Here is a 25,536-nt window from a genome sequence, read left to right on the forward strand (position 1 = left end):
AAGTATACATAGTCACCCACTTGAAAAGTCAGTGGTCTTCTTCTTTTATCAGCATAACTCTTTTGTCTCGATTGAGCTGCCTTTATATGCTGTTGGATAATACGCACTTGCTCTTCAGCTTCATTAACAAAGTCAATACCAAAGTATCTCCTCTCATCGGACTCAATCCAATTCAATGCGGTTCTACATTTTCTGCCAGACAAGGCTTCAAATGGAGCCATCTTGATGCTTGCTTGATAACTATTGTTGTAGGAGAACTCAGCTAAAGGTAACCATTTCTCCTATGAACCTTTGGAAGATATAACACAAGCTCTTAGCAAATCTTCTAAGATTTGGTTCACTCACTCTGTCTGTCCTGAAGTTTGCGGATGGTATGCCGAACTTCTGATTAGCTTAGTTCCCAAAGCCTGGTGCAAGTGTTCCCAAAAATGACCTACGAACTGTGGTCCTCGGTCTAAGATTATGGTCCTAGGTACTCCATGTAGTCTCATGATCTGAGAAACATATAGTTCGGCGTATTTCACTACGCGATCCGTTGTGTTCATCGGTATAAAATTGCTGACTTGGTGAGACGATCTACAATGACCCATATTGAATCGTGACCTTGTTGTGTCATTGGAAGGACTGTGATAAAGTCCATACTGATTTCTTCCCATTTCCAACCTAGAATAGGCAATGGCTGAAGTAATCCGACAGATTTCATATGAACAACTTTTACTCTGCTGCAGTTGTCGCACCTAGCGCATAGGCTGCGATCTCCTTCTTCATCTTAGTCCACCAAAAACGGGTTTTCAAATCTTGATACATCTTACTACTACCTGCATGGATAGACAATTTGGACGAATGAGATTCCTCTAGAATTTGATTTCTAAGCTCATAGTCTTTCAGTACCACAAGTCGGTCCTCAAACCATAGTACACCCTTTTCATCTAATCTAAAATGCTTGGTTTCTTGTTCTTGCATTTTTCTCTTGATGTGACCTATACCTACATCTATCTGCTACAGCTCTATGATTTTGCTCTCAAGTGAACAACTGATAGTGATATTGTGCAGTACAACAGGATGTAACAAATTGAAGCCATCTTCCAACAATGCTTCCTTAGTGTTGCAATGAGATTTCCGACTGAGTGCATCAGCTACAACATTGGCTTTCCCAGGATGGTAATGCACTTCCAAATTGTAGTCCTTAATCAGCTCTAGCCATCTTCGCTTCTCATGTTCAGCTCTGGTTGGGTAAAGATATATTTGAGACTTTTGTGGTCAGTATATATATGACATATATTGCCCAACAAATAATGTCTCCATATCTTTAATGCATGAACAACTGTTGCAAGTTCTAAATCATGCATGGGGTAGTTGACCTCATGTTTTCTCAACTGCCGAGAAGCATATGCAATAACTCTTCCTTCTTACATGAGCACACACCCCAAACCTATACCTGATGCATCACAAAATACATCAAAAGGCTTCTCAATGTCAGGTTGTGCTAAAACAGGGGCTGTAGTTAATAGAGTCCTGAGGGTGTGAAAAGCTGCTTCACATTCTGGTGTACAATTGAACTTTTCATCTTTCTGTAGTAGCCTAGTCATGGGCTTAGCTATCTTTGAGAAATCTAGGATGAAACGACGATAATATCCTGCTAACCCTAGAAAACTCCGAACTGCATTAACTGAAGTCGGGGCCTTCCAATCCATGACCTCTTGTACTTTTGATGGGTCTATAGAGATTCCATCTCTTGATAAGATATGACCTAAGAAAGGTACCTTGCTTAACCAAAATTCACACTTGCTAAATTTTGCATATAGCTTATGCTCCCTCAATCTAGATAGAACAATCCTCAGATGCGCTTCATGATCTACCTTATTTTCTAAATAAATCAATATATCATCGATAAACACGACCATGAACTTGTCAAGCTCGGGCATGAATACTGAATTCATCAGGTACATGAAGTAGACAGGAGCAATTGTTAGTCCAAAAGACATAACCAAATACTCATATAAGCCGTACCTAGTGGAGAAAGCAGTCTTAGGTATATCCTCTGGCCTAATCTTTATCTGATGATAGCCTGATCTCAAGTCAATCTTGGAGAATACCTTTGCCTTTGCCAACTGATCGAACAAGATGTCGATGTGGGGCAACGGGTACTTGTTCTTGATGGTCACAACATTGAGTGGTCTGTAATCCACACACATTCTTAAGGACTTGTCCTTCTTTTTCACAAATAATGCTGGACATCCCCACAGAGATGAACTAGGTTGAATGAGACCCTTGTCCAACAGATCCTGTAACTAAATCTTAAGTTCTGCTAACTCATTTGGTGGCATCCTATAAGGCCTTCTTGAGATAGGTGCCGTACCTGGCACTAACTCAATCTTAAATTCCACATCCCTATCTGGTGGTAAACCTGGTAACTCCTCTAGAAATACATCTGGAAACTCACAAACCACTAGGATATAAAAAAGGGTAGTGGTTTGAATAGCACAAACTAAGTGTTGGAGTTCAAAATTTCAGGAGAGTGGTACTAGAAAAGCATTCCCTCCCTTGGGTTCTCTCAACATAATAGTATGAGTGCTAGTGTCAATGAGAACACCATGATCGCTCATCCATTTCATGCCTAAGATTACACTTATGGACAACACAGGTAATACTATCAAATCCATGGTATACTTCCTCTCTTGGATAGAGATGAACACATTTCTGACTATCTTATTTGTAGAAATAGTAGCCCCCACTAAACTTATATTATAACCACCCTTGCTTACTTCAATTATTTTCTGATCATGTCTAGATGCAAATGCTTGGCTCATAAATGAATGAGAAGCTCTCGAATCAAATAAAACAATAGCGGGATGCTTGCTGACAAGAAACATACTAGCCGTGACAACTTCTCTAGCGGGCACTTCCTCAACAGCGGTATAGTGCATGTATCCCGGACGTGCTCTTGTGTTCGCCTGCCTCTGATTGTTCTAATTCTGATTGGCATTCTTCTTTGGGTGGGGGCATTCCTAGGCCCAATGACCCACTTGATTGCAGTTAAAACATGGTTAATTACTCCTAGGTCCTGTGGAGCTTCCCTGACCGCCATTTCCTTTAGGTAAGGCAATAGTGAATGCCTTACAAAACACTTTCTAAGGCCTGCTGTTCTGAGCTTTTGGTGGTGGTGGCCTGAACTTAGGTGCAGGTGGACGGAACTGTGGCCTAGCTGTGATAGGAGCTATAGACTATGAAGATCCGGAGGAACCTGCCTCAAATGCCCTCTTGCAACCCTTAGCTGTCGCATGCATGTTGTTATGATTTTCCTGGGTCAGAGCATCACTAATAAATTCGTTATAGGTGGTGCACTTGGAATTTGCCATGGTCTTCATCAGTATGGTGCCAAGACCCCGGTTGAAGCTCTCTATCTTCTTCTCCTTGGTATCCACAAAACCTAGAGCATACCTGGACATGTTATTGAATGCATGCATATATTCTATGAGGGTCTTTGTCCCTTGGGTGAGTTTCATAAATTCAGCCGCCTTCATGCGCATTAGGCCTGGAGGAATGTGATGCCCCCAAAAAGCCAACTTGAACTGCTCCCATGTTACTCGCGCATTAGCAGGTAGAGAGGAAAAGAAATGTGTCCACCAGATCCATGCTGGTTCCTGCAACTGATGGGACACATACTCAGCCTTCAGGTGCTCGGTGACTCTTAGCAGACGAAACTTCTGCTCAATGGTGTTGAGCCACTCATCTGCCTGTAGTGATTCCTTTGCCACCTTGAAGATAGGAGGCTTTGTATCCAGAAATTCCTTGAATGTACTGTGCTGATTAGGCTCAGGCCCTTGTTGCTGTGGGTGACCATGAGCTGTGTTCTGTATGATGAGGCGTAGAGCTTCCTCCATTGTCCTTTGGCTTCCCAAGAATTGGGCAAAGAACTCCTGAACAAACGGCGGTGGCGGTGGTGGTAAGTCAACATCGTTGCCATCATGGCTGCTATTAGCTCCTGCATGGGTGCGAGTCATCTGCGAAGTTACAACAATAAGTGATTATTGGTTGATGTCAAAAGATTGCAGATGAATTTATAATCATGCTAAACTGAAATTACTAGAGACAATCTCAAATTCGTACAATAAAAATAGAGGCATAATAATTCATTCTCGCAACATGACACCACCAATTCGATCACTTATCGGACTCATAGCATGTTAATATTCAAATCATGATCACTGATAAATCAACTAGAATTTGCATTAGCATTTAACCAAACATGCGATAGTCATGCAAATAACAATATTACATGATAGTCCAATGACCAACACCAAATTCAAACTACATGTCCATTACATAACCAACAATGATACATTAAGCACTTCTACTAAGTACCAAGCGATCTAATCCTCATCATGATCACTATCGAGGTCAGAGATAGGATCATCTCCTTCCTTAGGCTCCACCTCTTCCTCTTCCTCATTATCATCTTCCTCCATATTTGGACCATCTTCTTCCCCATCAAGGATTGGGTTCAGCTGGTTGTTCAAATAGTGCACTTCATGCTGAAGGTTCATCACTTGAAGTTGAGCCTGTGCAAGTTGCCGACGTAAGCCCCTTTCGGCACAGTCTTGGGCATTACTCATGTCGCTGTGCCTATCCCGTTCTATCCTTACTGCAGCGACACGGTTCTCTGCTGCATCTCGCTGGCGTCTAGCTGTGGACACCTCAACAAGGGTGGCCTCCAACTACTCCCGTAGTCTTGCAAGCAATGCTTGATCATTAGCTCTCGCTTCTTGGGCTACTGCTCTCTGTTGATCCACTTGCTCCATTTGGGCATGGAGAGTGCCCAAAGCTGCATAGGCTTGGTCAGATTCCCATCAGGCTTTACTTGCGGCTTTCTTTTGCTTGCGCACATATTTCTTGAGCTTATGCTATGCGGCCTCAGCTCTCATGAGCTTGTCCATGCAAGTGGTGTATAATTCCTGCCAGAAATCTCTAGTGTCCTGGCGTGTACAAAACATCTTCATCACCGCAAACATTGCACTCATAGCGGGACTAGAGCTATTTGCCCGCTCATCCCGATCTCTGATCAATGTATTTTGGTTGCGTTGTTCCCATATTGTTGTGGACGGGTCCACCCAAGGAAACATACCCGCTGCACTACCGGTAAGTGCATCCCCATGCCGCTGGTAGATTTGACTCAAAACCTCAAAGGCCACTACTTGGGCAGCCTCCCAAGGAGTTTTCCCTTTTGATTCCGCCTTCCACTCCTGCTAGAAGGGTGCTTGGGTGCGGGCTGGTATAGTTAGCCGCACCTCGTACCATGGCTGTCCCTCCAAGTACTCTTCATTCTAATGGTAAAGGGGCGGTTCATGGTACCCCGCAAAGTGCAAAACTCTCCACAGTAGGGTAGACATTCTGAAAACCATCAGGAAATTCTCACATCCAACTGGTGCTGCCATCTATACCATCAACATGTACAACTTTGTGAGATAAGGCCATAATGGATAAGAGTTACATAATCGAGTAAGAAATTTATAAGGGGAGGAACAATGTAATTATTTTAATGATAATTATCATGATGCATGCTCATTCCATATGTCCTCACAAACTTAGGAAAAATTAGTCTAACGACATATACGGTGGCATACATACGTTCTCTCATATATAGCGTAACTAGTCGAGCTACATGTTTCGTTGTTAGTATACCTGCATAAAAGTTTCATTTCAGCCCATCCCATAATTAAATATGCAGAATGTAAATCTAAATACTTCCATATATGTATAACCATACATATACTTCCGTATCAAAGCTACCCGATAACAGTTTATACCCACAATTAAATACGTACCACATACACATGCAAGCATGCATACATAGTTGTACCAAAGCCAACTCTCCCCGACCACACGCTCACATCTTGCGGTCATGCCACTCATCAACTTACCTTGGCGTAGAGGCATTTGATCCATACATTACTATTCAAGTGAATGGCTTCCATATAATAGCATGTCGTATGGACGACGAAATTTAAAACCCCCCAAGTTAGTACTTAAATAGCCACCTAATAGTCCTTAACTTGGGCATAAGGAAAGTGATCACTGACACACTTTAGATTTCAAATACCTATTTATATAGCTATTAGTTGCTAGAAAGGGTTTTGGAAACAAAAACTTTTGTTTTAAATACACATGTGACAATTAACGTTGAATCTAGCTCTGATGCCAGCTGTCACAGAACCGACCAATTTATAAGAGTATAAGTACAATGGCAGCCTACAGGCGGTCGCACTGTTATACTTGAACTCATATAAACCCGGTAGTCTGTCGAGTACCACGACGGGTCTCGATAAATGATTTACAACAACCAAGATCGTACATGATTCAACATACATGTCACATATTACATAAAGTTCATAGATATATTTCCATCATTAGAGTATGAAACAAAGTTATTACAAACCAAGTTTGATAAATAAAAGCAGAAGCAAAATAAGTTTGAAAGTAGCATTTGCCAACATAGTTTGATACATTACCAACATAGTTTGATACAGTGCCAACAAACGATCATAGTCCACAAAAGCATGTAGAGGGATTAATAAAAAAGCCTGCCCAAGGCTTACTCCTCATCCACAGCGGGATAGAAGCAACTCTTGTAATAACCATGATAAATAGTGCCATCTGCAATAATGGGAAAAATTAACCTTGAGTACGAGAAGGTACTCAGCTAGACTTACCCATCATAAACTAGAAATAAAATGACTCCAAGGATCATGCAAGGCTGTATAAGTGGATGTAGCTTGACAACATTTTGCATAAAAAGCGATTAACTCAGTTATACAATTATAATTTTGTTATCAAGTTAATTATAACTATCCATCTCTAAATTAGCAACTATCCTATGCCAAACATGTGGTATATCATTTTAAAAGCATACAATAGTAACCATAGAAGGTATTGTAATTCCATGTTCATTTGAACCATCATATTCCATAGCACAGTTACTACGAGGTTGGAGCTAGCCAAGTTTCTCACTATCCGGGAGAGACAGCGATTCGAATCGATTTTAACCAGCTGGGAATTTATTCCTAACACAAACCCAGGTCTACCAGCCATGGTAGCCTTAGGTCACCTTTGGTACAACTCAAGTACACATTTCACGGGTTCGCCCAGCGCCACACAATCAGGGACAACCAAATGCTAGGACGTTCAGGCCCGACATGCCCTTGGGCTCAGTCTGGCTCCCCGCACATCCTTACTACCATCCAGAGTGCGCACTTTGATAGAGCGGGGCCTGGCCTGAGTTGAGCTACTCGGCTTTGTGGTCGAAACGAGTCATCTGGCCAGCTATGTGATAGGCATGCGTTCAATCTTGTCAAAAGGTCCAACAACGGTACGGTCCTTAATCGGCAGAGATGAAATCACATGAGTTAACCTACCATAGACTCCATCCAGCCTCGATTTACCTTACCCCATGGTTCTTTTCCACAATAGCAATTATAGCCAACTGTGCTTCGGTAGCCAACAAGTGCATCACATTTACTGAGTATGTGCATATCTCTTCTTGATTATTTAATCAACTACTTCAACAATGCATTTACTATATCACAAAACAGCAGCTACATGTTTTACTCATAACTAAAGTTCTACTTATCCAAATGTGGTGATCTTGGACTTTCTGGAAAGCTTACAAGAGTTAAATTGGGCAAACAAATCATTCAATCAAATCTGTCTAGAAAGTAAACCTTTCGGACAGCGAACTTGTAACAGCTAGAACTCAAAAACCCTAAGTCCTATGACTGTGAAAATTTAACACAAGGTAGATTAGCAAGTTATCTACAACTTTCTTATTAACAAGTTTTACAGTAGAGACCATTATCCATATGAAATCATCCACACAATTAAAACTATACATGCAGTCTTGTATTTGAATGATAAAGCGATAATTAGTCATTTGTATACAATCAATGACTTCTAAGCCTTACCATTGACATCAATAGTTACTATGCAACATAAGAACCATAGAAAACATTATGCTTAATCATAATCTAATTATTTAATTGCCTTTCTTAATTTAATTAAATAATTAGGGTAAATAATAAACATATAACAATGGTGCATCATAAATTCTCAACAATTTACAGTGGCTTACTAGTGCTACCAATAGACTACTGTAAAAGTTTCATGCCATTTTACCGAGGAAAGCATCCTATGCAAAAATGACAAGGCATAAAGGCTTAAAATAGCATAAATAGAAAACCCTAGTGAAAAGTGTCAAGCAACATATTTTATATTTTTCTTAGCACCCATATGGTACTAGGACAACCTCCAATAAATTTCATGAATATTAGATTCATAAATAATTTATAACAATTCACACAAGGATCACCTAATTACAAAAGAAAAATCCATAACTAAAAATCTATTCATGCACTGACCCTCAAATTTTTACTAGAGCTTATACTTGTCAATAATAGCTCACCACATAAGTTTCATAATTTTTGGAGCACAAGAACTCTAGATATAAATTAAACAAGTTTACATACATTTAAAAACACATTTCAAGTTTCATTTTAAATCCTCCAAAAACTCTACTACAAATGCTAATATCATATTTTTTATAAATACTACACTTCCTAAGGAACACTACAAAATTTGGTTCACAAATTTTGGATCTCTATAGCTCAACTTATAAATTTTCAAAGTTGCATACAAAAACAGGAACAAATGCACTAGCCTACTACACTACAGTCAATGACAGGCGGGACCCGCCGTCAGACGACCCCACATGTCCGTGAAACAAGAATAGGGCACGACGCTGCTTCGACGCGGTCCGGCCACGGCTCGTCGCCGGTGATCTCGCCGGCGGGGACAAGTGAACCTACGTGATCTATGGAGCAGCGCGCGTCGAATGACCTAGGTGGTGGCAGTGGAGGGTGGGCGGAGCATGCTCGTCGCCGCCCATGGTGGCATGGCGGCGCTGCTCAGTGGTGCACCGGTCATCACCAGCTATGGCGAAGCCAGGAGAGGTGCGCTACAGCATCACGGTGACCGTGCGAACCTATCTAGACGACCTAGGCAGTAGGAGGTGCTTTGACAAAGCATGGCCGCGGCGCGGTGACGTGGAGGTCAGAATGCGGTAGCGCGGGTCGTCGTGTTCCACGCCGGTGGGACCACTAACGGAGGTAACGTCATAACACAAGCTAATACCCATCCTAACCAAGCTCTAATGCCAACAACCGGAAGAAAAGCACATGCGAGCCGAGCGGTGGTAAGCTTGCCGTGGAGGCGGCCATGGCGACCGAGATTCCGGTGAGAGGGGAAAAAGGCAATACACCCTCACTGAAGCGCAATTGATGCCGCCAATACGTCGAGGCTGTGGAGGTAAACATGGCGCAACTATGGGCGAGATGGAGACGGTGGCGGTGCGGTGGAGCCCACGTGAGGCGATGGCGGAGGTGATGCAATGCTCGGCGGCGAGGCTACGCTGCTGCGAATGGCGACGGAGGAGGCAGTGCAAGGTGAAATGGGAGTGTGGGCATCACAGGCGAGCACTGGGGGGATAGGGGCATGCTCGGGCCTGACACAGCCACGCTGGGCAGGACGCCGGCGACACACGGCCATCCTCACATCCACGCGGTGGCCAGCTTCTGAAGCCGGTCGGCCACCGATGAACGTGCGGGTTCAGACATCAGCGCCTCGATGCAAGCCTGACAGAGCGATTTCAAGGTGAAATTACTCCCGATACAAAGCGATTCAGCGAATGACTCTAAAATGAAAATCATAGCCCTAAGTACCATCTCAAATTCTTGTTTAGAAATCATGCCCTAATTCTCAACCAAACTCGAGCTATTTCATCCCAAAGTTGAGCTGGTTAGCACTGTCAGTAAAAAGGACTTAGCAAATTTCTCTAAGTGTTGAAAACAAGGAATTGATGATTCTTGTGAGCCTAATTCAAGCATGTTAGGAGCTAAACTAGTCTATGACCCAAAAATAAAAGTTGTTCCCTTTTCCAAATACTACAACTTTGCTTTAGTGACCACCTCCATGCAAAGTCTCTAGCACATAGTTCAAACTTGGTCAAACATGCTACATTCAAATGATGGTATACACTTAAACTATGGCTTAGTGACCAAATTACCCCTAACCATGAATGCCAAAGTTGTTCATAATGGTCTTCTAAACATGTTTAAGCTATTGGTAAGGTCACACACTCATTTCATGCATTGGTCACACATAGAGCCATCTAGGTCCACATGCATAGCATCACTTGAGTACTTGATTAGACAAAATGATCTTGATGGACATTGTTCCACTAGTCATAGCTTCGCCACAACAGCAACCATAGCCAGCAAAGCAGACTCAGGAGGGAGAGCAGATTGAGGAGATAGAGCAGGCACCTTAGCCATAGCTTCATCGCTCTGGTCATACCCGTGCTCCAGTCACACCAAGGTCAGAGACACAGTGGAGGGGTTCACATCCACCGCCTAGACCACAGGGTCTGCCTCCAGTGACTCACTTGGATTTGAGGGCCGGCACGGCCAAGAAGGTTCAACAACTTAGATTTGTGGACTTTGAGCAGTGGTTTCCACTGAGGCGGGATGAGTGTGCTTCAGAGGGTTTCTACACACCTTTACAGGAAGATTTTTATAATACATATCTTAACAGTGGGGTAGTATTCAGATCTCAGAGGGTGTGCAACATTGAGACCATTGTAGCAGCAGCTGAAGAGCATATTTGCCCTTACCTATCTTACCTACCAGGGCTGACAGATTTACTTGGACAAATAGGCATATATGTTCCATCTTAGGTCTGTTAGTTCTATGCTACACTCTAGATTGACCCACAGCACAGATTTATACACTTTGCATTCAGTGGCAGAGATTACAGGCTGATGAGCACTATGGTCAGAGAGATACTCAGGTTTCAGGAGCAGCCCGTCCGGCTACATGAGGTTTGCTATGGACAAACAGTGCCCCCCAGACACCCTCATGGCGGTATGGTGCCCCCTACAGATCTAGTCTGCCATTGCTTCACAGAGCCATTCGGCGAGGGGTCTAGCAGGACACCCAGTGATCTCACTCCCACTGCTAGAGTGCTTGATGCCATTATGAGGAGGACACTGCTTCCGAGGATGGGGTATCATGAGGGCTTGACTTGCATAGAGTTATGGTTACTGAACACTCTGATGCAGCATGCAGTATTTGACATTTGGGATCTCCTTCTATCAAAGATGGAGGATACTATTGTAGAGGGGTTCAGGTGTCATAGGCAGCTGCCATATGCTCACTGGATTACATTCCTAATCCACAGGGTAGTTACTGTGAGGCCACTAGAGATGCTGGCAGAGTATAGTGGTGCTACTACAGAGTTACCTGCATACAACATGACTCAGATGATCCAACATAGTGCAGTAAGGACACCCAGTCAGCCGAGCCAACGTCCAGAGGTGCTAGAGACTGCAGCTCAATAGGATGAGACCATCAGGAGCAAAGCAGCTATAGAGGAGGAGCAGCTTGATGCTCAGTAGGAGGGGATTGTTGCGAGCAACCCCAGTGACAGCTCAGATGATGACTACCAGCCTATTCCTCAGATGCTTCCATGATGACATGACCATGAGGCCGATAGCTCCAGTTTAGCTCCACCTACACCACAGATAGACCCCGCTCTACTTGCTATACTTGAGCAGATGAGGCAGGATCAGGCTCGTTAGGCTCAGGAGACAACTGCCACTTTTACACAGTTCCAGACTAGGCAGGATGAGTTCCAGCGACAATAGCATGCGATCCAGCAGCAGTAGCAGCAGTCTATACAGCAGCAGCAGGCCATGCATCAGCATCAGCTCCTCATGCAGCAGCAACTCCTTGGATTTATGCAGCATGTTGTGACAGCTATTGGGGCTCCACCACCACAGTCTTCGCCCTAGCTAGGTTAGCCTGCCACCACTTCTATGACTCCAGCTTTATAGCCTAGTGGGCTTTAGAGTTAGAGACAGCCACTAGCACAGTTGCTTCACCTACAGAGCAGGTGTCCTAGTGGTTTGCCTCACTAGTGTTAGCCCCGCAGTTCACACCTCTTTAGATGGGCTTCACACCGGCTCAGACTTCCTCGCTGCTAGTGCTAGATACCTTAGTCTCCAAGAGTTTTGGAGCAACTTTCAGTGAGTTGATAGGGCAGCCTACTCTGCCATATTTACATGTCCTAGGTCCTTCTACATTTGTACCAATTATCGGGACTACAGAGACGCTCCCTTCTTTCGTTGCATCATCAGAGCCGCCTACTTTAGTGATACCTGCACAGTCTACAGCCGCTCCAGTCTCTGATCCAACCCAGAACGCTTCAGCATCGCTTCTAGCTACACAGGGTCAGACAGCTCAGAGCTCAGGGTCCAATGATGATGGCACACAGTTCTAGCTCACTCCTCGTACCTTAGTGCCCAACTCGTCCGCTGTAGCCCCACCGACCGACCCTTAGGTTTTGGTGTTTGACGTCAAAGGGGGAGAGGGATCGAGTATGTTAGACTAGGGGGAGCGACTACTTATCTAGGGGGAGCTTAGTTTATCTATTATATTTGGTTTTATGTGTGATACACTATTATGCATTCGTGTGCTTACTTTTGTGCATCAAACTATATTTATGTGATAGTGATATGTACATGATCATGATATTTGACATGTGTGCTCTCTATTTTGAATCTTGTATATGTCATATCACTTGTGTTATGCTCATTTGCTTTGCTTCCGCATTTTACTCTGATGCAAATGAGCTTTATTACTTGTACTCATGCATATTTCATATCTTTTGAGTACATCCTGTTGGCTTGGGTCATATATGCTTGCCTAACTCTTTTGTTCTTATTGTCAAAAGCTTATATGAACCAAGCATGTTAAAAACCTCAACTCTTTTACATACTTGAGGTGGTATTATCATCAATCATCAAAAAGGGGGAGATTGAAAGCATCTAGTCCCCTAGTTAGGTTTTGGTGATTAATGACAATACGTGATTACTATGACTAACATGTGTTTTGTAGAGGCAATTAAGTTAGGTCATGGTAATGGAGATCGATTGGAGTTGAAGAGACACTTAGAGTAGTTTAGGACTTTGCTTTTCCTTTGATCGTACTATTAAGGGGGTATGGATGGGTAGCTTGACCTAGGTGAGCCTAGTGGGTTAGGTGTGGTGCACACTTGCTAAATCTAGCACTAGGTAGCTCCTAAAAAGCCCTTAGATCCATTGGAGCAAACTTCATTCACATATGATCGAAAGTTGGAAGTGAATGGAGGGTCAAATGCTGACCGGACGCTGGCTTTGGTGTGACCGGACACTGGCACAAAGTTCGGTCAGTTCATTTGATCAAGGTGAAGTCATTTGGAAGTGACTGGACACTGAGAGGTGAAGTGACCAGACGCTGAGTCCAAGCGTCTGGTCGACTACAGTAAGGTTCTAGAGAGGGAAAATCACGACCGAACACGTTCGATCAGTGTTGACCGGACGCTGAGTCCCAATGTCCGGTCGACTCCAGTAAGGTTCTAGAGAGGGAAAATCACGACCGGACGCGTCCGGTCACCACTTAAACACTGGAGTTTGGGAAGAACTGACCGGTGCGTTCGGTCAATATGACCGGAGCGTCCGGTCACCCCACAAAGACACATAACAGTTCGTTTTTCAACCATGCTTATAAATATTTCCTCCATTCATGTGTGTGGGTACTTTTGCTCATTCCAACAGCTGAGAAACACCTTTTGAGAGTTCCAAGAAGAGCAAGGTCCTAGTGAGGTGATTGAGATTTGAGAATCACAAAGAGAGCCCTCATTAGTGAGATCAAGAGTAGCAAAGTGTGCATCCACCCTTCTCATTAGGCTTGTCGTGGTCAGGTGAGAGTTCATGCTTGTTACTCTTGGTGATCGCCATCACCTAGACAGTTTGGTGGTGATTGGGAGTTTGGTGATCATCCGATGGAGCTTGTGGATGACCCAACTCAAGTTGTGAGCGGTTGTGGGTGATTCACCATGACAGAGTGTCGAAGAATCAACCCATAGAGAGCACTTGATCCTTGCGCGGATCAAGGGGGAGCTACACCCTTGCACGGGTGCTCCAACAAGGACTAGTGGGGAGTGGCGACTCTCCGATACCTCGGTAAAACATCGCCGCGTTCCTCCTTCTCTATTTACTTTGAGCAATTCAATTCTTGTCATTTACATTCATAGAATTGTCATGCTAGAGTAGGATTGGAACATAGGTTGCTAAACTTTTGTGCGGTAGATCAATAGATACACTTTCTAGGCACAAGGGGTTAATTGGGCTAACCATAGGACTTAATTATTGCAAAGAAATTTAGAATTAGCCCAATTCACCCCTCCCCCTCTTGGGCATCTTGATCCTTTCACGTCCATTTTCCTCTCTCTGTCTCCTTCCCAGACTAAAGCCACGATAGGTGCCTGCATCCACCTTGGCCTCACTTGAGGTGTCAGGCTGCCCCAGCAGCTCATGCCCTGCCCTTGTGTGCCTATCTACCTCCATCTCTGATTTCTCCTCTGAGCTGAGCACCAGCTTTGGCTGTGTCCACCATCGTCGGTTTCCCCAGCGCTCCTCCTCCTCCCTTTTCTTTTCTACTGCCGATGGGAGGCGACCCTGCCCTGCTCGCTGTCCTCGCTTGCTTTTTCGCTCGGCTCCTCTCGCTACTGCTACCTCGCACGAGCGCTCGCCTTGGCTAGCCACCATCGCCGCTACCCATCCACCACGTGTGTAGGCGCGCCTGAGCCCGTGCATGGCTCCTCGCCTTCCTCTCACATGCCTATGTTGCTCTGCCTCCACGATACCGCCCAGCTAGGTGCGCGCTAGGTCTGCCAGTGCCTAGGAGCCTGCACCTCGCCTCCCCGACCCCCCTCCATCGACGTAGCGCAGCTGCCGCCTGCTGTGTCCACCGGTAGCCGCCAGCTGCCGTGCCGGGCCACCACGGACTACTGTGGGCTGGGCTAGGGCCGGGCATGGGTGTAGTCGGACACCGCCTCATCGTGCGGTCGTGCAGCTCACCCTCACCGCCAGTTTGTGGCCGTATGGCTGGATTTTGGTCGCCGGAGCCACCATCCTCTGCTTCTCTGCTCCGCGCGCTGCTGTTGGGAGGTAGAGAAAGGTGAGAAATGAGAATAGAATTAATATAGGGTTCTAATTGCTAAATACGTGACTCATATGAATAGTGCCAGTGGATCTTGAGTTGAATAGAGGTAAACATAGGGACATTTCTGCATAACCGCCAGTCCGGTTTGGGCAGGCCATGCGTGGGCCGGCTTGCTGGGCCGTTCACGCCGCGCGTTGGGCCAGCCGGTGGCCGCCGCGCATGGGCCGCTGCCGCGTGCGCACCGGTGGACCGCTTGCCTGGCTAGATGGGCTATGGGTGCCTAGGCCTTTTGCCTGGCCGTGTGGGCCACGCTGGCCGAGGCCGGCCCAAGTGCCCATCTCTTTTTCTAGTTTTTGTTTAAAATGGCTGAAACTTGTAAAATCAATATAAATTTGTGTCGTTGTCCAAAAAATTTTGAAACCAATTTTGTTAGTCTCCTAAAATCATGATCTATCTGCTGGTATATTTTGTTTACATAGTTTGATAATATTCTTAGAAGCTATATAATTAAATTGAGATATTTAATATCGTAAAGACATAAACTTGTAGAAATTTCCGTGATAAATTGGTAATAGTGTTGGATCTATAATTTTTACAGTAGGCACCTAGCAATATTAGGTACTCACTGTAGTTTTTGTAGTTCTAGAATAATTAGTTGCAAGATAGATAATGATGCCCTATTTAGAATAAAGGTTAAAACGATAAAATGAAATAAAGAAACCACTTGGGTTTATATAACTAAAATAATTGTTGGGAAATGATGTCTTATTCGACAACATGGATATGTAGCCTAAGTACGGTTGTCGTTAGAACTAGCTCATTAACTTGAGAAGCATAAATCGTATTTTACGAGTCACGATTGCAGTCGATTATTTACATCTATGCATTTGCATCAATACATATCATATAGTATGATGATGGATCAACGGATCAATTGAAGGATGAATGGGAATCCGAAGATGGTGTAATGGTATTCTCTCCAGGAGTTGATTCAATGGTCTTTCTATTCAGTTGATGGTGGATGATCTGAAGATGCAGATACTAACTTTTTAGTATATATCTTACCTAGGCAAGCCTCGATGCATAACCCCTACTTTTCTACACTTTAAATTATAATTATGCATTAAGTTTTAAGGAGTTGAATAAAATCACTTGCATATATATATATATATATATATATATATATATATATATATATATATATATATATATATATATATATATATATATATATATTTATCCTATGAGTCTTACTAGTATGACAGGATCGTGTAGCTTGCTATGCTATAGGACTGCGGTAGAAGTCGAGTGATTGCCTGTCACTCGCGAGAGATAGAAAATATATTACTATATTATTATCACTTGGAAAATATAAATGGTGACCGGGTAGGGAAATGGTTTGGGTATTGGTGGGTGTAAGAGGTTGTGTCCTGCGGCCACGAAACATAGCTTGGTTACACAGCTTTCCCTGTCTGTATCGATTAAGGACTGGTTGTTGCATAAGACGCTAGGTAAGTCAGACTTATTATCCCGAGCACATACTTGGGTATGAGCGCTTGAAAGAATTGTTACTCTCTTGTCATAGGTTCTGGCTCTTTCTGGACCGACTATCATGGTGGTTTTTGGGTTAGGAGGTCCTTACACCGCACTGAGTCTAGGACTCAGGGGCGGGGGCTTGGAGTCCTAGTTTGGACGAGGACCTAGACCCCGTGATAGGAGGGTAGTGGGTTGGTCCTGCTTGTGCCCGGAGTACAAGCGGGGCATGTGTCTTTGGGGTACCCAGCTGGGCACATTGATTTGCGAATCACCGCTGTGTCGGTCCAACTTGTCTAACCTCTAGCACCGTAGTAAGAACTGAAAGATGAAAGATAGAAAAAGGAAATCTGATTGCTTACCACCTACTTGAAAGTAGCACAGGTGCTTACATAGCAATAAACCCACAGGCCAGATAGCTTTGCATATCCTTGGAGTCTTTTTCTTTCCTCATGTCGGGTAAGTCTTGCTGAGTATAATTGAGTACTCAGGGTTTTATTTCCCCTTGTTGCAGGTGATAGGTGGATGCTTGAGAGAATGATGGTCTGTGGCCCTAGAAAAGAGTACCAAGATGCTTAGCCTCCAACCGACTCACTAGTCGAACGCAAGCTCGGGGGCTACACCCACGGTGCGCTCGCGCGCACCCACTGTCAAAATGAAGAATTCCCTCGCTGCCAAGATGAAAAAATCCCCCAGATGATTCTACCCGAATCGCCCGGGGACTCGGGGGCTACACCCACAGGTGCGCTCGCGTGCACCTACCATCAAGACAAAAATCCCCCAGATGATTCTCCTTGAATCGCCTGAGGGCTCAGGGGCTCCTATCGGGTTCATAAACCCAGGGTCCCTCATGGACCTGCTTCCTAGCAAATGCTCGGCCCAGCAGACGATGTTGCAAACGACGCGTGTCGATGAAATATGGTCGGTAGTCTACCTAGGGGTATGCCCAAGGTAGTAGATTATCAACAGACAGATGCGCAAGCTACAAACAAGATGGTGACGCAAGACAGACACAAGATTTTATCCAGGTTCGGCCGCCGTAAAGGCGTAATACCTACGTCCTGCGTCTGATTGTATTGATGTATGTCAATGAGAGATGTTTTTTAGAGGGGTCCCCTGCCCGCCTTATATAATCCAGAGGGCAGGGTTACAGATCTGGAAACTAATCCTAACCAGTTACAATTGCCATAGGTGGCCGGATAAGGATTCCTATTCTAACCGACCAGGATCTTGCTTGATCTCCAAATCTGCCTTGATTCCTTGCGCAGGACTCTGAACAAATTGGCTAGACCGCGCGTCGTCTTCTAATAGGCTAGGCCCTCTGGTCTGGGCCGACCCAGGCCTAGCTGTAAGGGTGTAGGGGTTAATGCCCCCATAGCTAGTCCCCGAGCGCTATGTATTATGCTATGACATGCCGTTCGATCTCCTTCGGCTAACGCAATCCATCTTCATGTCATCTTCAACTGGTTGAAACATTGACCAATCGAATGTGCCAGTACTCTGGTCAGAATAGAGAGTAGTAGACCATGATTGTAGCCAAAGATTCTGGTTGTCCGAAGAATGCATGGTGCTCTAAAGAAAAAAAGAAAAAGATTTCTTTCCTTATCAAGTGTGCCCACTTATATTTCTGAAAAGAAATGTAAGTGACCCTTGGACAATAGTAGTTCTAGCCAACAGTCAGAGTGTAGGGGTCGATAAAATAAACACATTCACCGCAAGGTGAAGTGTGCCCACTTAGTCCCCGAGCCTGGTAGTAGGTGACGTAGGCATGTGGTGCTAGGGTCTAAAAAGAATTCCCAGTAAAATTGAGAATCCAATTGTCGGACATGCAATACGAGATGCACTGGCAGGTGCATCGTACCGATGTAGTCCCCGAGCTTGCTGGAAGGCGAGGTATGAGCCTTGTAGCAAGGTATGAATAAATGCCTCTCGACTGTATGTGAGTACAAATCACATGTAGCCGAGGAGAGCGGTCTCTGAGTAGTGGTTGGGACAGTTCCTGAGCACGATAGTGGTCGGAAAAGTCCTCGAGCACGGTAGTGGTCAGAACAGTCCCTGATTACGGTAGTGGTCGGAACAGTCCCCGAGCACGGTAGTGGTCGGAACAGTCCCCGAGCATGGTAGTGGTCTAGACAGTCCCCGAGCACAAGAGGTGCGGCGAAAAACCAAATGCCACTTGTACTATTATTTTATTTACTTGCTCTGTCAAGTCCAATCTGACACGTCTGGTCAAAAAAGTAGATGAGTATAGCACGTCATACTGCCTTCTTGTCTTTTCAAGCAAACTGTTGCATGGCACCTATAAGTAGGTGCGTCAGCGTGGGCCCTCTCACACTGGTAACGAAGAGGCGCATACACTGGTAACGAAGAGGCGCATATATTAGCGTAGATCTCGAGGCTATGAAAACAACCATCTGCGGCACGTGCGCACGTCTCCCAATAATCTCGGGCAGATGAAACTACAGAACTCTTGGTTAAATACAGTATAGAATTGGAAGTTACTTTTTACTGAACCCCATTACCATTCATAGCCGTGGCCTTCTTCCTCCTCTTGCCAACCCTAATACCTCCAAAATCACCACCAATCAATCCTCCACAGTTTCGTTGTTCATTAGCAAGGCCAGATTCATGGCAAAAAGTGACACTCAGAAGAAAGCAGGAGTCATGGCGAAGGAGTGGTGGAAATCGAGAAGCAACAAGCAGACCATTGAAGACCTCGTCACCATGGGAGTACTCCACAACAAGGAGATCGCAGGATGGCGTGCACCGGAGGGTGAAGGGTACCTCGATCCACAACCAGGTGAGATCGTGGTGTTCGAAGACTTCTTTAAGCGGGGTTTTGGGATTCTAGTACATCCTTTCCTTTAGGGTCTCTGTCTGTACTACGAGATTGGGATTTGCAATCTGCATCCCAACTCGATTCTCCTTGTCTCCACCTTCATTTATCTTTGTGAAGCATATGGCGGCTTCCAGCCCCATTTCAACTTCTTTTGCCATCTTTTCTGTCTGCGGAAGAAAGGAAGCGGCGGCTCGAAGATAGCCGGAGGTGTGTACCTCAACCTCCGTGACAAGATGAAGGCCCAGTACTTGCACTGCCCTTGGAACATGTCTCTTGACGACTGATACAAGAAATGGTTCTACATCCGCGAAGAGCCAAACACAATCACACTGTGCGATGTGGGGTTCATTCCAAAGAAGAAGACAAGTTGGTCAGAGAAGCCCGAGCACCTGGAACAGATTTCAGAAATACTTGGGATGATCCCGTGGAAGAAACTAGATGGTCCAAGCATGGTTGGGAGCTTAATCAACCGATGGATCTAGCCCTGCTAGAGGAGGGTACATCCTGGCTATGAGTACCAAGGTAGCGCAGACCCAACGAGGACGAGGCAGGAGGCGCTTGACAAGATCGAAGTCAGGGCTAGAATTGGAGAGCTATTTAACTTAGCGGATCCAAATTATGTCAGATTGATCGACATCGAGCACGCTTTCAAGCTCGCCCGACCTCCCCCAAAGGTAACTCATCTTGCCTTGTACCCGTAGTCTTATATTGTAATAGGAACTTACTGTGTTATCTCCTATTTGTTTCCCAGATTAATGGTCAGGATAGAGCAACTGTGTTTGTGTCACCACCCCCTGGCATAGAATGGCCGCAAGTTGCCGACCCAACCGCCCAGACCAGCGTTAGGGTCGAAGACGTCGACTGGGCCGTGCTCGGAGTTGGAGAGGAAGCAGCGGCCAAAGCTGCTGGTAAGCGGCCGGTGGCCAGCAAGCATCGTCAAGCGATTTTTACTCTGTCGGACGATGACGCAGAGGAGGGAGAGGATGCAGACATCTTTTGACTCGTCCCTCAAAAGAGGAGGAGGCAACTGGAGTCAACGGAGCAAGGTGGCTCCTCTGTGCCGGTGGGCCCCACATCGCCGACCACTACAGCGCGAAGGACAAGCGATGGAGGGGTCGAGCACCAAGGCCCAGCATCGGTGCTGGATGTAGAGGGAGACCAGGTGTCGCCCACACAACACGTGGAGCAAGCACGGCCAAAGAGACGTGCCTTTGCCACATCATTCCGCGCTTCCAACATGTAAGTATTTGTAAATTTGATGTAAGCTTGCAATTTGTATTGATTGTGGTGACCTTCTGAACTTATCTCGTATGTACTATGTCGGCGTCCACCAAAAATCCAGACCAGCTGGCCGGAAGTTTCGTGGCTCCACCAATAAATTCAGAACAGACTGCCCAGCAGCCGGTCACCGAGGAAGCCATATTAGAGGATCCGTCATTACCTCAGCAAGGGAGCAGTCATACAATAGTCCCCGAGCAGGTGGTCGAGGTACCGATTGAACCGGGCATGAGTGCTCCAAGCACTCGACCTGCTGAGGGTGATACTTCAACATCGAGGGTGATGGAGCAAACCGAGGAGCGACAACCGGAGGTGAGGGCACAGCCCACATTCATTGACGCTGAAGACCGTGGGAAGGCTTTGGTGATCATAGAAGCTGCTAACGCCCGATCGGCACCAACACCCGAAGATGTGCCTAAAGAGGATGAAGTGGAGGAGGTCCTGGGCCGTCCACAGGACAAGCGACAACACGTGTATGTGTCGCATTGGCGGAACGACCAATGGGTCGTTCACGAGGAAATCCCGGAGGTCGAAGAGACCAAAAAAGTTGAACGAGCGGCGAAACGACTGGTGACGGAGGTCCAGGTATGCTTTGCTTCGCCACTTGATCTTGCTATCTAGTCAAACTTTCTTACTTAGCTTTTTGCACACAGGACTTAATGAAGACCACAAGGTACTATAAGAAGTGCTTCGACTAGATCGAGGGGATCACAGCAAGCAATAAAGAGCTGATGGCGGAAGTGGAACGCCTGCGCCACCTACTTGAAGCCGCCAACCGTGAGAGGACAGAGCAAGAGTCCCAGAAGCAGAACCTGGTCACCCAGCTCAGTAACAAAAAGCAGGAAAGAACAAGTAAGTAGTCACTTTATCACAATGAGTGCATGACAAGTGTTGTTGCGTTGTTAGTAGTAATAGCTATAGTGTAGGCTTAGAAGCCGAAGTTGTCGCAGAACCGACCAATTTATAAGAGTATAAGTACAATGGTAGCCCGCAAGCGGTCGCACTATCATACTTGAACCCATATAAACCCGGTAGTCCATTGAGTACCACGACGGGTCTCGATAAACGATTTACAACAACCAAGATCGTACAGGATTCAACATACATGCCACATATTACATAAAGTTCACAGATACATTTCGTCATCAGAGTACGAATAAAAGTTATTACAAACCGAGTTTGATAGATAAAGCGGAAGCAATTAAGTTCGAAAATAAAGTTTCCAACATAGTTTGATATAGTGCCAAGTAGGATCACGGTCCACAAAAGTAAGGATAGGGATTAATAAAGAAGCCTGCCCAAGGCTTACTCCTCATCCACGGCGGGATAGAAGCAACTCTTGCAATAACCGTGATACACAGTGCCATCTGCAACAATGGGAAAATAAACCCTGAGTACGAGAAGGTACTCAACTAGACTTACCCGTCATGAACCAGAAATAAATGACTCCAAGGATTATGCAAGGCTGTATAAGTGGACGTAACTCGATAACATTTTGCATAAAGGCAAATGACTCATTGTTATAATTATGATTCCTTTATCAAGTTAATTATAACTATCCATTTCTAGATTAGCAACTATCCTGTGCCAAACATGTGGTATATCATTTAGAAGCATACGATAGTAACCATAGCAGGTACTGTAATTCCATATTCATTCGAACCATCATGTTTCATAACATAGTTACTACGATGTTGGGACTAGCCAAGTTTCTCACTATCCGGGAGAGATGGCGATTCGAATCGATTTCAACTAGCTGGGAATTTATTCCTAACACAAACCCAGGTCTACCAGCCACGATAGCCTTAGGTCACCTTTGGTACAACTTAGGTACACATTTCGCGGGTCCGTACCGCGCCACACAATCTGGAACACCAGATGCCAAGATGCTCAGGCCAAGCCTACCCTTGGGCTCAGTCTGATCGTTCCCCGGAAGGAGCGCACAATAGAACGGTTCCCGGCCTGAGTTGAATTACTCGGCTTCGCGGTCGGAACGAGTTATCTGGCCAGCTAAGTGAGAGGCATGCGTTCAATCTTGTCAAAAGTGCCAACAACGGTACGGTCCTTAATCGACACAGATGGGGATAGATCCACACCCAAGACCTCCATGTCTTGTTGCTTCTCTATCGACTTCCCGTCCGGTCTCGATTTACTTTTACTCCATGGTTCTGTTCCACGATAGCAGATATAGCCAACCGTGCCCCGGTATCCACCTACATCTCGCAGGTGACAGGACATCACCTGACTTCTACCGGTCTAAGCATGGCTAAGCATATATTCGATCCTGGACCTATACCGGTTAAAGGGTTAATATCTGGACAAGGAATTTACATGCATCAAGTGGTTCCATTCAACTCTTATAACCTAATGCATCAATCATAAGTACGTAAGTAAACATTTGTAAATTACTAGGAGACTTATAATGCTCTGGGGCTTGCCTCACAGAAAGGAAGTAGGGCGATGGTCAGGACACTCCGGAAGCTCTTCAGGGTTCTGCTCCACGCCTTCAGGAGCCGCGGCTTGTGGATCCTCCTGCTGATTCCCTTCCTCTGCTTCTTCGAATTCCAGCAACGTGATCTCTTCCTCCGATCCTAGATGCATGAGTATGGCATAAGTATTACGAATGCATATATGTTAACAAGTGCATCATGTTTATTGAGTAAGTGCATATCTCTTCTCGATTATTTAATTAACTATTTCCACAATGCATCGATTATGCCACAAAACAGTAGCTACTTGTTTCACTCATAACTAGAGTTCTTCTAATCCTAGACTTTCTGGAAAGCTTATCAAATTCTCTACAACTTTGTTATTAACTATTTTTACAGTACACATCATTTCCAACATGCAATTCATCAAACTCTAGAATCTGTCCGGAAACTATTCAACATGCAATACAAAGTAACAATACTTCTACTTCATGTAATCATTCCAAATTTGACAACATAAAACCTACCAACAGTTTAAGCATACCAAATCCATTTAAGATAATATAATGGTGAAGCCCAAACTATTTATTTAAATGCCTTTATTATTTTATTTAGATATCTAGGTTAAATAATAAACATATATCAGATGTGTTTCAAAAATTCTTAACAATTTACAGTGCCTTACTAATGCTATCAAAGGACTACTATAAAAATTTCATGTCATTTTGCCAAGTATAACATCCTATACAAAAATGACAAGGCAGCAAGGCTTGAAATAGCATAAATAGAAAACCTTATTGAAAACTGTCAAGCAACAGATTTCCTATTTTTCTTAGCACCCATATACTACTAGGATTACCTCCAAAAATTTTCATGAATTTTGGATTCATAAATAATTTATAAAAATTTACACAAGGATTAACTATTCATAAAAGAAAAATCTATAACTATAGATCTACACATGCACTGGTCCTCAAATTTTTACCAGAGTTCATATATGCTAGGACTAGCTTTACCACAAAAATTTCATAATTTTTGGAGCATAGGAACTCTAGATATAAAATAAACAAATTTGAATGCATTCAAAAGCACATTTCAAATCCTTATTTAAATCTCTAAAAATTTCTATTGTAAATGTCAAGAACATATTTTTCCTAAATACTACACTTCCTAAGGGACACTAACAAGTTTATTTCACAATTTTTGAAGCTACCAAACTAAAGATACAAAAATTACAAAACATATGAAATCTGCATTCAAAATGAACTGGCTTTAAAACATGGAGTCGCTGACACGCGAGACCCACTGGTCAGTTGACCCCACCGGTCAGCGAGACAAAACAGAGCACGACGGCGCCGCTCGACGCTGCGTGGCTGGAGCTCATCGATGGTGAGTCCACCGGCGGTGACGTCTACGCGGTAAGACCTACTTGACCGGGCGCACCGATTGAGATACTAGGTGGGGCCTCTCGCCGGTGCTAACTACGACGGCGGTGGCCATGGCGGATCGGCGAGGCGGGACCACGATGGTACGCCGGTGGAGGCCACGGCGAAGCACAAAAGGGCACGGACGAGCTTCCCTAGGCTCAGGTGAACCTATCGTGCAAGGTTGCACAGTCTACGGTGGAGGGAGGTGCCCCAGCCACGGTGACAGGCACGGCGGGGATGCTCCGGTGAGCTAGAACACGACACCGTTGCTTACCAGGTGCGGTCAGCGAGCGCGGGTGGAGGCAGTGGGTCGCTGGGGAGCTAGTGGCGCTGCTGCGGTGACGATTGGGCGGCTCGTCGTGAGCTTGCGCATGGCTATGGCGATGGCGGTGCTGCTCGGTGCTGCGGGAGCTCAGCGGCTTTGCTGTGGGCGAAGAAGGAGGCCGGGAAAACGAAAAATGGGTGCTGGGCGTTGCGGGCGAACGTGGGCGGGTTAAAGGCACGCCCTGGCCGGCCTGGCCGCAGTGGGCAGGGCGCGGGCGACGCATGGCCACGCTCCGCGCCACGCGGCGATCAGCGCCTAAAATGGTCGACCACTGAAGATTTTGATTCAGTTCGTTCAGTCAAGAATTGCCGAGCCTGACAGCGTGTTTTGACAATGATGTAACTGCTAACCCGTAGCTCTATTGCGTAAACCATCTAAATGGAACTTGTAGACCGATGTACCATCTTCATTTCTTGTTTAGGACTCATGCCCAAACTCTCAACCAATCTCGAGTTATTTCGTTCCAAAGTCAGACTGTCAGTGATCAAGACTTAGAAAAATTTTGTTAAGTGTTGAAAGCTTGATTTTGCTGATTTTTGTGGGACCAATTCAAACATGTTAGAAGCTAAATCAGTCCATGACCTAAAAATAAAAGTTGTTCCTTATGTCAAAC

This window comes from Miscanthus floridulus, chromosome 16 (assembly GCF_019320115.1).
Source record: "Miscanthus floridulus cultivar M001 chromosome 16, ASM1932011v1, whole genome shotgun sequence".
Lineage (NCBI taxonomy): Eukaryota > Viridiplantae > Streptophyta > Magnoliopsida > Poales > Poaceae > Miscanthus > Miscanthus floridulus.